Source organism: Falco biarmicus, chromosome 2, assembly GCF_023638135.1.
Source record: "Falco biarmicus isolate bFalBia1 chromosome 2, bFalBia1.pri, whole genome shotgun sequence".
Taxonomy (NCBI): domain Eukaryota; kingdom Metazoa; phylum Chordata; class Aves; order Falconiformes; family Falconidae; genus Falco; species Falco biarmicus.
In genome coordinates this window covers 30,113,788-30,122,171 of record NC_079289.1, presented here as the reverse complement: position 1 = coordinate 30,122,171, position 8,384 = coordinate 30,113,788, and the positions used below count along the sequence as shown (strand labels likewise).

At 42.4% G+C, this 8,384-nt stretch overlaps 1 long non-coding RNA gene across 1 annotated transcript; it reads left to right on the top strand.

Annotated features, from left to right (window-relative positions):
- Nucleotides 1–3,557: 3,557 nt before the first annotated feature.
- On the top strand, nt 3,558–8,061 carry LOC130144024 (uncharacterized). Its single transcript, XR_008819987.1, has 3 exons — nt 3,558–3,604; nt 4,431–4,495; nt 8,050–8,061. It is a non-coding gene; the product is annotated as an uncharacterized LOC130144024 (long non-coding RNA).
- The last annotated feature ends 323 nt before the right edge of the window (nt 8,062–8,384 follow it).

Sequence of the window (8,384 nt, the reverse complement as noted above, 5' to 3'; positions counted from 1 at the left end):
CACCGAAGGCCAATCCGACCAGAGACCATTGGTCTCCCATGTGGTATTGCTTAGAGAGTTTGTTTCATCAGATGGGCTGATCTGTAGCCAGTGCTGGGATAGTCTTTAACACTGGGGTCAGATTGCAGGCTTTAATTAGTACTGATGATAAACACACTGTTCGTACCAGCTTTTTGCAAGATGACTTTAGTGCTGTTTATAGACTTGTTTTCTTAAATTGATTTGTTTCATGTAGTGAACCTGCCAGTGCTTAAGGAGGTCTATGGACAATGCAAGTCTTGAAATTGAGGTAAAAAAGTCCTGAGACAGGTGGAACTCTTGTAGGAAAAGGATTAATAAGAGGCCTGTGATGTTTAGAAATAGCTGACTCTGCCATTCGGAGTTGACTGACAGTTTTGTCCATGATCTATATAATAGTTATATTAGACCTTTTAAATTTCAATATATTTTTATGCTTTGGCACTCTCCAGACACATTGAAATAAATCTTGTGGGTTTTTGCATGTTGCAACAACTGGGTGCGTGCTACTGTGGTCAGTTTTAATAGGTATTAATACAGTGAGTAGCAAGCAAATTATAACTGTTTCACATTAGACATAATTTTACAGCAGACAATTTTATAAGGAGAACGGAATGAATCAAATACAGTAATTTGTATTAAAATATCTTTTACATTCCCTGTGTTCCAGTGGAACCGATGACAAGCCTAGAGAAGCATGCTAGGACAAACAGACCAGAAAATTAAATTCTTTTAGCTTTCATATGCCACAGCAGGAATAATTTGCTGCTTTGCTTTTTTTTTTTTTTTTTTTTTTCTCCCTTCCTCAGCCTTTATTTTCATTTTCCTTTTTGGAGAGAGGATTACAATGTAATCATACATTTCTAAATCCTATCAAAAATACTTCTTTTTTTTTCAGTTTCATAGAATTGTGATGTGGTTTAGGTTTGTTTGGGTAGACTCTAACATGGTATGTGTGATAGATGGCATTTACTAGCATGTGAAGAAAGCCAAATGGTTAAAGTCAAGGTTGCAATCTCAGGACTCTGGGTCTTTGGGGAATGTTTATTCTCTCAGTTAAGCATTTACATATATTTGCCAGATGTCCAAGATCAGACTGCGTTTTTGACATGCAACCCATGCTAACGGAGTTGTGCTCAAGCTCTAGCTACCCCTGAAAGCAGAGCACTTCAACACGGGGAGCGCCTCTGGGCTGAGGCATTGGCAGCTTTGAGCTCACTGTGGCCCGTTAGTCAGGAGCTGCCTGCAAAGGCTCTGAAGGGCTTCATGGCTGCTGGCAACAGTCGAGCCTTCAAAGTCAAGTCTTCCTTAGGATAAAGTGAAACTCCTTCAGCCTGATTTTAGGTGCCCATAGATTTAGTGTTTTATCTGAGTCACTCACCTAGCTATAATCAAGGCAGAGAGAGATACATCTGTAAGGGTGCCATTCACCCCAGACCTCTGTAGGTATTCAAGACCAGCGGGAAGATTGGTGCCTGCCTGTCCATCAACTACAAGGAGATCCCAAATAAAGGGCTTGGCTAGATGTCTAACATTTAGATAGCTGCACTATAGGCCCAAGCTGTTGGTGGGCTGTTGCTGGGGCACAGTCAACCATCTACATGGGAAGCATGGAGTGATGGAGGTCACCATGGCATGTAGGTTTTGGTTTTTTAGCCCTTTACTTGGAGCAGATACAGCTGGTTCACGTCGCTGAGCCAGTCATAAATCAGAACAATTACTGCTTTCTTCACCAGATCTTTACCACTTATAAAATAAGGGCTATCAAAATATTTGTGATGGTTGTTACACAAGGCTGATGCATGATTATTAGTCAGTGTATGCAAAGAGCTGTGCAATTCGTGTGGAGCCTTTCTTTGGTTTAGGGATTTCCATTGCATTCATCCCTTGCTCCAAAGTCCTGACCTCAGAAACACTTCTGCATTTCCCTTTTTTATGTGAGGAGTTTCACTGATGAGCTAAGCTCTGATACCACTCGCTGCATGGTTACTTATTCCTACTCTGTTTATAAACCAGGAACATTTCTCAGAAGTTCAAAAGCTCGAGGCACTGTATACACTTATGTGAGAAAACAGGTATATTTCTATTTGAAGTGTCCTTATATCTTGGTAATAGAAATAGAAAATATTTTGCTTTCAACTAGTACAAGGTTTGTAAATATATAATAATAAGAAAAAATTACTAGAACTTTTTTCTTCCCCCTTTCCTGTTTATTAATAGTCATTAATGCTGTTTCTCTGGAGAAGAGTTTAATTTTTGTACTACTGGTACTGGTGATATCTAGAGCTAAGTGGTGGGAAAGCTTAAAAAAAGATGTCACATTTCTTTTTCATAGGTGTTTTGTTGTTTTTTTTTTCAGATGGTCTGCTACGATGTTCTGCATGCCTAACTTTGAGATACTGAAACCCAGCAAAAAGAAGTTTTACTGACCATTTTTTTTTCTTTTTTCAAAAACTTGTTTTCTCATCAGTGTCACAACATGGTCAATTTTTGAGATTTCATCAGATATATGTATGGCAATGAGACTTTTTTGTTACTGAAGCCTCAGTTTATACAATCATGTCATTACATGGAGGCTTGCATTTCAGGAGAAAAAAGTTGTGTGTGGACACAGGACCTAGAAACTACACTCTGACTTTAGACTTTACATAAAAGCAACCTCAGCTGTGCTTCAAAAGAAAATAGCTTGGTTTTCCAGCCAGTCTCATTAGGGGGGAGGGAGGTCATAATTTTTAAGTTCCTGAGGCTGTCAAAGCTCAAGCTAATATCAGGATGCATTGCTGTTAACTTCCTCATTAGTCTTGTATTACCCTAGGTCTGGGAACTGCTTACAGGAATTGATGCTTTCAGCTTGTGGTAGAAATTGAAGCTGCTTTCATTTGGCATATCTCCTTAGGAACCAAAATAGAAACAGCTCCCCGAGGAGGGATGAGGAGGCAGAGTGTGCTGCTGCCCCCAGAGCCTTTCACAATCCGACTGCAAACACCCTGGGGGAGCAGCCGCCCTCCCGTGCACCTGGATGGGAAGGAGAGAAAGTGTCCCTGCACTTCGGAGCCAGCCAGCTTTCCCTCTTCTTCTTTCTGCCACATGTATGCAGTTCAGCTGCTCGCTGCAGTTTCCGTACATGAGTGCAGCCATAGAGTGGTCACACAGTTCTGCTGGTCCGTGACATTATTTCACGGTCGTTAAAAGTTGTTGCTTTTGTATTAACATTTTACACTAGATTTTTAAGGGGGCAAAACAACCTGTTTCTTTACAGTGAAATCGAAGGCTCAGATCTTTAACTGCATGCTATGACCCCTCAGGGAGAATGACAGGGGTAGAGAGGCAGCCACAGGTCTCCAACAGGGTCATACTTGTGTGTAGGAAGGCTGTGCCCCGGTCCCAGCCGTGCCAGAGTACTCTGCCTGAGCAACATATCTCCTTCATCACACCGTACTTGTAAAACAGCTATAATAACTTCTGCACACCTGTCTACGCCATGCAGAATTGTGGACTGTTGCGGCTGCAGAGCATTACTAATATGTCAAGACCCATATAAATAAATGTCAGGCCGAGCTACCTGGGGACTCTCCTTGCAAGTCAGGTGAGTACAACATGGCCTTGAGGCTTTTCCCTGTGTCATCTTGTGAGACCCTCTCCTTTTCCAAAGAGCAGGAAAGTCTGCTGTTCTCTTGATCCTTTCAACATTTTCTTCTTTCAGACAGTCTCAGTTTGGTTTGGTCTGTTCATGCTCTAACTTTAAGCCTTCAGCCAGTCCCCGACTGTCTCCTGTACTGAAAAAGCACCATGCATCACTAATATATTGTTTTCAATATGGCTCATTTTACATGTACATTACGCCATAACGAACAGTTAATAATAGCTAACAGTCATATATAGAATTCACATGAGTGGTTAAAAACAGATGCCCTCCAGCCCCCATATTTGGGCGCTAGGAGTGCTTACCTCTATGAATTGTATGAAAAGCAGGAACAGCTGTAGCAAAGTCAGCACCATTCTGCCAATGCCTTCTAGTGTCACCTGTGAGAGAGTCAGCAGCCTTCTGCAGGGGTCCTCACACCTTTTAACCAGGGGGCCGGCGCGCGGATGCAGTGGCAGGCAGTCATCTGCGGCTGCTTGGTTTCCCCCCCCCAACCCCCGGCGGGGGGGGCAGGGGGGTCTGTAAATACCGGGGGCCGGACTGGGGACCCTGGGGGGCCGTATCCAGCCCACGGGCTGTAGTTTGAAGACCCCTGATATAAGGTCACTCCAGTCAAAGACTAGCTGAAAGGCCAAGCAGAAGCACCACAGAAGTCATCTAGTGTTGCCTTCCCTGCCTCTTGGCAGCATTCAGGAAAGAGACAGTTCACCTTTGGCTAGATTCTTCTCCCTTCTGATGTGGTAATCTCTTTGGATCTGCTTATTTTTAGTCTAGGCAGATGTTGAGGAGGAATCTGTGATGAATTCACACTCTTCATCTGAGTGAGCTTTCCAGGTATGTTCCCTTTGATGTTTATGCAGAGGGTGAGACTCTCATGGCTGGAAAAATGTCGCTACGTTTTCTGTGTATATAGTGCATCCATCAAAAGATGTGAAGAAGGCATTGAAATGCTGGTGGACTTCCTGGCTAGAGTAGACATAGAAGAGCAACACAGACCTATCTGCATCCATGAGATCTGCATAAAAATACCAAGTCGTTCCAGCCATTCTGAAAAAACAAAACAAATGTACAATGTGTAACACTATTCACAGTCACAGCCTTAAAGCTCTCTGCCATGACGATGACAGCAATGAATATCATGCTAAAATTTAACAACTTGGAAAGAATAATCAACCCATGCTTACAAAACAGTGACATGAAAACTCCCTAAAAATATTTGGCATCGTGGCTGTAGCCATCCCTTGTCTAGAGGGGTAGCTCCGTTCCAGCAGCCCCAGGGCTGATATGCCCCTCGTTCCCACCTAAGTAGCTGATGAAATAACTGAACTGTGTAGCACTGAGTAGCATTCTGTAGAAGGCTGCCTGAATTTGACCATAAGGTCTATCACTATGAAACAAGGTCTTAGGAGACAGTCTTTCAAAGAGCCCTGTGCTTCAGCACCATGGCGTGCACAGAAGAATGAAACATACATAGACAGAGCTGATTAAAGAGGTGACCACTCTTGACAGTTTTCCAGGACGCCAAGTCAACAGGGCACTTCTTGGGCTGGTTTATCAGAGAGGTATCCAGCAGGCAGCTGGAAAGAGGGAGCAGCCCGTATTCCCAACATTTGCCCAGGATCTCTGTGGATCTGACACCACCTGTGGAGCAAAGCTGTTGTGTTTGCAAACAGCCCGTCAACAGAGATGCTGCCAGATGAAAAATCTTTGCTGACCGTCCCACATGTTGTACTGGACATGCTCATTGCCAGCTCTCTCATGTAGATATTTCAACACTACTAATGTAGACATTCCAACATGTCGATGTCCTTACACCACCAGTGCTGCCCAAGCCCATTTTCTGGGTGATATCCAGAGCTGTCCAGAGGGCCAGTGCCACCTTCTTGTGTCCTTCAAGACCCACTTGAATCTTTTTTCAAGTATTTTGGGGAACATGGGACTGGATGGGTTTATCTGGATTTTCAGGTCAACACCCCTGCAGTTGTGGACAGCATGCTATCAGTTTAATGAAAAATGCCCAGGATAGCTTCCTCCATGCGACTCCTCAGGTCATTCCCCATCCCACTATAACAAACTCAGTCTGTGCACCATCCAAGAAAAGCAAGGCTGGAAATGGCACATATTCCTTACAACTGATGCTCATTTGGAAGAAGCTGATTGTCCACATGATCAAGCAGAGCCCTGGGCAGAGCAGATTGTGCAGCCCCCGGTGTCCAACACTGCACTGGCCAGTGCTGGTGTAGGGGAGAGGGGCTCCCACCTCCCACCACAGTACTTCCATTACTGATTTCTAACTATTTCAGCATAAAAATGTATTTGTTTGTTTCTGATTTGCTGAGATGATTTCTTGATACAAACAAAGTGCTGTATCTTAAGGTATCTGCTTTTTAAAGGTGTCTTTAATTACATAAGGTTCCCGAGAAATTAAAAGTAACAATTTAAGTAAGATGTGATTGGTTGTTTCTAGGAATAAAAATTATGGCTTTTGACATTTCTTTCATGTTTCCTCCTTTTCAGTGGAGATTCTGCTGTTACCTTGTTCCACTGGAGATTCTTTCTGAGTTTTGAATTCCTCCCTCTGCCTCTCCCCCTCCTCATGGACAGTTTTTCTGTTTTCTACCAAAAACGCAAGCAGCAGTGAAGTTTCACAGGATATACCCAACCAGACCTGAATGAATTCTTGATAGCCCACATGCACAGGGGCAGACTTTCTCCACATGCAATGATACTTCTTTGCAAGTTCTTCAGAGTCACAATAAAATGATGCTATATGGGACATGCTGACAGGCTCATATGTCTGATTAGTTCTTTGGCTAAGAACTTCCCCTTTTCAGGACATTCAAGAGCCCTTGGTCCATGAATGCCTTTGGTTCCCTGCATCTCCAAGGTGCTATCTGTATAGTGGTGAGTTCCTACAGCTGCTGCTCTAAGTGCTCACATAAAACCTCTGCTAGACTGAGTGCAAGTCAAAGCAGCCCCTGAGCAGGCTTAACTCATTCAGCAGCGTGCTGGGGAACAGCTCTCAATGTTTCTTTTTACAGCTTGGCTTTTCCTGCACTCAGTCTATACAGTCTGCAACTTTCACGTATTCCCCCTGGCTCCATGTGGACCATGATTTGATTGACCACTGATCCATGCAGACCTCCTGGAAATAGCCTTCAATCCTATGTGCTTAGAGAAAAAGACATCTAAAAGAAGCCACAGGTTCCTGGGCTGTGAGAGGACACACAGGGAGAAAGAGTCCACTACAGAAAGAGCCCATCCTTGTGCAAAAGCCTGTCCCACCTCACAGCCAGGGATGTGGGAGGAGACATGGCTTTACATGAGGTGAACAACCCCTGCCCCAGGGCCCTTTAGAGTCCCTGGCTTTGCACGTCTCCACACATTGTCCCCACGTGCAGCCACAAGTGTCAGCAGTAGCAGAGGGTCCTCCAGCCTTGGTTATACTTTGGAGCTACATTTCTTAATTGTTTCTTAAGTTCATCTTAGGCAAATACCATTTGAGCATAATTTTATTTTCACAGGGGACAGATTAAACCAATAATAATTATAATGACACATATTAGGTACAGCTGTTCTATTTTGTTCCCCTAAGCAGGCCTGCAGCGTTGTTTTCTAATGGAAGCCCTGATCCTACAAATCTGAGTAAATTTTAGACATGGTAATATTTCCTTTGGAGCTGGTTGAAGCTGCACAAATGTGCAAAGCTGAGCCTTACTACAAGTATTTTCAGGATTGAGCCCATAGTTTGAATGCCCCGGTTTAGCTTAGTTTTTCCCCATACTTCAGAAAAAAAGAAATTACCAAACATTACCACAAACAGGGCCAAGGAATCCCCTGTTACTTTTCCTGACCAAATTTTGATGAATATGTAATGGTAGTCATGGCAGTAAAATGGCCTTTCTCACTTTGGAAATACTCTTGCAAAAGTCTGTTTATCATTGTTTGTGTCTCGTCTTAATGTTGTACAAATCTGAAAGGCTCTGTGTTTTAAAATTTAACAGGAATGAAGTTTTGGAGTTTTTTTCCCTAAAACTAGAACCCAGTAGGTTACCTAAAATACAGAAACAAACATGAGGTAACTTCCCAGTCAATCTCCTTAATATGTAGCTGAACATGGTGAATTTATATGCTGTGGAGTAAGTGGCAGACTCCTCTCCCTTTTTCCATTTATATGTATAATACATAAAAAGTAACAGAACCCAAAATAAGAAAATGGAAATGAAGAGAAACTGAGGGCTACCACAGGAACCTATAGGAAATTCTTTATCTCCTTACAATTAAATGTATTTCCATTAATAAATATGATATAACTTAAAGTATTAAAAGTATTTTTAAATAGTCTGAGTTTCTGCACATCTAAATGCCTTTTTTTTTTCATGCAACAGGAATAATAATTGCTTCACAAAGGAGCTGTGACATTGGACTTTATAAATCATGCAGAGGTCCTCACACAGCACGTATAATATAAAACATTCTACAGTAAGTGATTAATCTTTACTTTAATCAAGCCTGAAGACTAAATAATTTAAGTTTCTAATAGCTCAAGAAATTTTCAGGATGTTCCATAGACATTTCAGGACATGACCCTCAGCTGGATAACAGAGCTGTAGCTCACTGAGTCTTGTCTAGTGGTTGATGATGACTTCTATTATTTTTCCACATTTGTGATTTTTTAACTCAATTTTCATATTTTCCTGTCATTGCATTGTTTTCTTTTTGT